The 5,288-nt window shown below is 52.1% G+C and overlaps 1 long non-coding RNA gene across 1 annotated transcript; it reads left to right on the forward strand.

The window, feature by feature from the left end:
• Window positions 1-1,214: 1,214 nt before the first annotated feature.
• On the forward strand, window positions 1,215-4,921 carry LOC119086580. The gene is made up of 3 exons (XR_005089894.1): window positions 1,215-1,359; window positions 1,917-2,386; window positions 2,531-4,921. It is a non-coding gene; the product is annotated as an uncharacterized LOC119086580 (long non-coding RNA).
• Window positions 4,922-5,288: the final 367 nt, after the last annotated feature.

A 5,288-nucleotide genomic window follows, 5' to 3' on the forward strand; every position in this document is an offset into this window, starting at 1 on the left:
AACAGAGAGGTCATTTAGCTTGTGCTTGGCCACACAGCAAGTGAGATCCAAACCCACAGCCTGGTTTCTCCGAGGTTCCAGCCTCAGTTATCTCACCTGGCCTGGGGCAGAGACAGGAACTGGCTCCTCCCTGATGCCGGGAATCCTCAATGATGATGATGTTCCTGCACAGTTCCACCCGGCCTGGCCCATAATGTCTACTGCCCGAGGAAAGAGAATTTTAGGGAAAAAAAAAAAAAAAAAAAAAAGATGTCGTGCTGCCTCTGTGGGGACTGAGGAAGAGAGCTGGGGGTGGGAGGTGGAGGGTGGCCGTGACCCTGAGCTCCACGAGTTCCTTGTAGCATAGGAAGGAGTCTTTGGAAGTCAGCGACTCATTCTTGGCTGTACCAGCCAGTTGCTACCTCCATCTTTGGCCTTCTCTCTACGTGTCTATCCTCCACCTCAGTCTCACAAGGACACTTGTCACCGGATTTAGCACTCCCTGGGGAGTTCAGGAGGATCAACAAAGATTGTTTTTTTCCAACTATGGTCCCATTAAATAAGGTCCTGTTCACAGGTTCTGAGAGATTAGGATGTGTGTGCACGTGTGTGTGTGTGTGTGTGTGTGTGTGTGTGTGTGTGTGTGTATGTATGTATGATGTCTGTGTGTGGAGTGTGTGTGGTGTGTGGAGTGTGTGTGGTGTGTGGAGTGTGTGTCGTGTGTGGAGTGTGTGGTGTGTGTGTGTGCACGTATGTATGGTGTCTGTGTGTGGTGGTGTGTGTGGAGTGTGTGGTGTGTGTGTGGAGTGTGCAGTGTGTGGAGTGTGTGGTATGTGTGTGGTATGTGTGTGGTGTGTGGGTGTGTGTACATGTATGTATGGTGTGTGTGTGGAGTGTGTGGTGTGTGTGTGGGTGGGTGGAGTGTGGGGTGGGGGGGGGGGGGGGGGGGGGTGTGGGTGTGGACGGTGTGTGTGGTGTGTAGAGTGTGTGTGTGTGTGGAGTGTGAGTGTGTGGAGTGTGTGGTTGTGTGTGGTGTGGGGTGTGTGGAGTGTGTGCACGGTGTCTGTGTGTGGTGTGTAGAGTGTGTGGTGTGTGTGGTGTGTGTGGTGTGTATGCGTGTGACAGTGTCTCTTTTATTACCTTGTATCTTTCTCTTTTGTTTTGTGGTTTTCGGCCCCTTTCTGGAAGGTACGCGTTTGCTGGCTTCTGTGGTTATTTTCGCCTAACAGCTGTGTTTCCGGCAGGCAGCTGAGGGCTTCTTCTGACTCAGCAAAACCAGAGTGGTAACTGTCAAGAAGCCGCTCAAGCGGGGCTGGAAATAAAGATGCCGTTCCTCCGGCATCACCCCCCACCGCCCAGACTCCTTTCACTTCCTTCCCCGTGAGTACCTTTGAAAGCCTCATAAAGTGCTTTTTAAAACCTGCCTCAACCTGTCTGCTCCAGACCTGGATGAAAGTTCCTTGGCTAGGCTTTGCTAAACAGTAGATTCTGGAATAAGAGGCAAGGGCGGCCTCCATCTCCTCCTCCTCCTCCTCCTCCTCCTCCTCCTCCTCCTCCTCGGTAGACTTGAGTGTCTTTTCCCACGGGGGGGGGCTTGAAGTGAAAGCAGGATAAGTGGGACCTCTGTGGCTTCCTGGGGTGTGGCCTTCCCCAGGCTGCTGCCCCAGGAACCTGGGGACATCCACCAGCATGCACTTGACTGAGTTTCATGGGGGCCCTCTGGCAGCCTGCTTTGTCCACCCACTGGCCCAGGATCCTCACCCCCAACTTCAGACAGGAAGGGAATGAGATGGGAAAGGAATCCTGGGGCACCTAGGAGCCTGCAGAAGGCTCCCGTGCAGAGGCTGCGAGACAGCTGCCCTCTGAGCCACGAGGCTGCTGTTCTGAGAAAGAAAAGGAACAAATAATTTTAGCTCCTTCCTACGCATCCCTTGCAGCTGCTGATTGACTAACCGAAAGAGGCTGTCTATCTCAACCCCCACGCCGCAGCTTGGACTGAAGGAGCCCAGCTAACCCTTCTTACAAGGGATTTGTGCAGGCTCCCGCCTGATGGGGGCATCTCGCCTCAAGGAGGACTCCATGGACAGCGCAGTTCAGTGTGTGCATTTGTGTCTTTTTTTGTTTGTTTGTTTGTTTGTTTTTTGCCATCCTGAAACAAGATGACATTGGGAAATATTGCCCCATGGGCTTGGGGGTCCTGGAATTTCTCACTAGGGAACAGCTTGGGAGCTGAAGCCAGCAGGCAGCTCCCAAAGCAGTTGGTTGGTTTCATGGTACGGTTTGTAAAGAGAAAGAAGTTGCTGATGAGGCTTGAAGGAAAAGACTGGAACGGAGCACTGAGCCCTGCGGGATGGGGTCCAACTGGAGTCATGCGTTCCGGTCCTCTGTGACTATGGAATGCCTCCGGGTAAGGAGTGCTCGCTCATACGGTGGGGGTGTGATGTGACCTGGATGTGGAACCTCCTGGGTCTCGGTTTCATTACCTGGAGAGCAGGAATGAATCAGGGTGAACACCCAGACACCCACCTTTGTCTTCCTTCTTTCCCATCAGGTCTCACACAGCCCATCTACCTTTGAACTCAACACGTAGCAGAAGATGATCTCAGACTTCTCATCCCTCTGCATCCGATCCTGAGTGCTAGGATTACGGGCCTGTGCTGAGGATGGGACTCGGGTGTAGCAGGCTGTATTTGGGCCACCAACCAGCTCCCAAATCATGACAGAGACTTCTTATTAGTTATGAATGTTCAGTCCTAGCTTATGCTCGGGTTTTGGTTAGGCTTTTTCTTTTTCTTTTTTTTTTTTTTAACTTAAATTAACCTGTCTCTTATCATCTATGTTTTTGCTCAGTGCTTTTTACCTTTCTTTATTATTGTATGTCCTACTTTGTGTCTGCTGGCTGGCGCTAGATGTCTCCCATCTTCCTGGTTCTCTTGCTTGTCTTCTACTTATTCTCTCTGCCCTCCAGCCCTGCCTATCCCTCTACTGCCTATCGATTGGCTGTTCAGCTTTTTATTAGACCAATCCAGTGCCCTAGGTAGGCAAGGTAAATGCAACACATCTGTACGTTGTTAAACAAACGCAGCATAAACAAATGTAACACATCTTTACACAGTTAAAGTAATATTCTGCAACATAAACAAATGTAACACATCTTTGCACAGTTAAAGCAATAAATATTCCGCCATATAAACAAATGCAACACATCTTTACATAGTTAAAGTCCTATTCCAGAACACCCAGGGCTCCGAATGGGCTTTGCTAACTGAACCACTCTCTCAACCCAGAACTGGGTTGTCTGGGAGGAAGTAAATGACACTCAGCCTACTTCTCAGTGAGCCACGATGGTGTCTGGTGAGCTCCGCTTTACCTGCCTGTCACGTGACCGTAGCTCAACTCTGCCTCCCCCACTTTGCACGAGATTGGCTGGTCGTTTTACCCTCAAACTCTGGCAGCAAGCAGGAGGCCCAGGTGTGGTCACAGTCTCCCACAGCCCTGACCAGAGTGATGCTGGGAAGTCTGTGAGACTCGGGCTGGCACAAGGGAGACAACTTCCGGAACTCCTGGGAGAAAAGGCATCTTACAGTCAGGCTTCCAAGGGGTCCCGTGGCGGCTGTCTATATTACAGAGGGGAGAACTGGCCTGAAGCGCAGATGTGGAGAGGCTGCAGGCTGTCACAGCACAGCCCCCCACACCTGCTGCCACCAAACCTGTCCCTTCCTTTGGGCCTCGGAACTATATTATGGGGTAGGGCCCTTATTTGGGGAACTGAGAGCAAGCCCAGTGAACGTGTGTGGAGCCCTGGGCTTCAGTACCACAAAACCAGTGAATCCTAGATGCCATTGTGCATGGCCCTCCCAACCCCATCCCCTCCACCCCCATCCCCTCACCCCCATCCTCCAACCCCATCCTCCCCCTCCCATCCCACAACCCTGCACAATGCCTGGGAGGCATTTTTGCAGGTGTTTCTGCAAGCAGCAATTGCTTTTGAAAGTCACATGACACCCGGGGCAGGCCCTCCACAGGTCTCTCTGCAGAACCAGCACCCCAGAACCCATCCAAAAGGAGGACAGAAAAGTAGACTTGGGGTGGGGCGTGGGGAGCTAGACACCGCTCAGAGTTAAGAGCGCTTCCTGCTCTTGCAGAGGACCCAAGCTTGATGCTCAACACTTAAAGTGGGCAGCTCACAACCTCCTCTAACTCCAACTCCAGGGGATCTGGGTACCTTCTCGTAGCCTCCTTGGGCTACCACACACATGTGGCATACACAAACACCACACACACACACACACACACACACACACACACACACACACACACACACACAAACTTAAAAAAAAAGAAACCTAAAAAAAAGCAACCTTGAGGCTATAAGGTTTCCGAGTCTCTGGGCTCTAAGGGAGGCCTGTGCCTGTGCCCTGGCCTGTGCCCATATACTTTTGGTTCCTGTTACTTCTGTGCCCCAACTCCTTAAATGGAGTGACTGGTCTCATGTGCTCACAGCCCCCAGGACAGGCTGGGTTTGGCACCTGCTCCTGCACCAGCAGATCCTTCTGCTGACACCCTCCCCACTCAGGCTCCTGTTCCTCTATGGTCACCAGTAGATCAAATGTCACTCCTGTGTCTCCCTCCATGACCACATGCCCTTGTCACCAGGAACTTTCCCCCTTTGCAGATTTCGGAACCCACTTGAGCACGCTCCCAGGGGTCTGTTTCCATCCACACTGCGCATTTCCCGCCTGCTCAAGGTCCCTCGGTGTCTCTGTGCTGGATGGCTTTTACTTTCGTCCGCTCTTAACCACGTCTCGATGCCTCCTGTGGGCAGTGACCCTGGCATCTTCAAGAGAAATCCTTCCAGCCCACTTTTCCCGGACTGGGAAACAGTGTTACTCTGAGTGGAATTAAAAGCCAGCATCCATGAACGAGCTGTCCATCTCCATGTCATTCCTGCTGTTTTGGAGTTTTGCTACATTCTTAAGCTCTTCTGTGACGATGCATGCAAAGCCAGTAGCTTAGGCTTGAGTTCTGTCTCCCGTATCCCGTCCAGCATCTGCCTGTATCACTTCAGGTTATCTCTCTCCCCTAGTCACAGACACGGAGGTCACCTCTGGATCCTTGCTATGAGGAACATGCCCACCACCAACATCACCCTGAGTGTTCCTTGTGACCCTCTGCGGGCATCTCAAGAATGCACACCTCTGTGTGGAAGACCTAACCCACAGGGCCTCAGGACGTGAGCTTGTTTGGACGCAGGATAGAACTTGTTAAGGGACGGCCTACCCTCCAACTGACTACCGCCCTTGGAAGGA

The sequence above is a fragment of the Peromyscus leucopus genome, chromosome 23 (genome assembly GCF_004664715.2).
Source record: "Peromyscus leucopus breed LL Stock chromosome 23, UCI_PerLeu_2.1, whole genome shotgun sequence".
NCBI lineage: Eukaryota > Metazoa > Chordata > Mammalia > Rodentia > Cricetidae > Peromyscus > Peromyscus leucopus.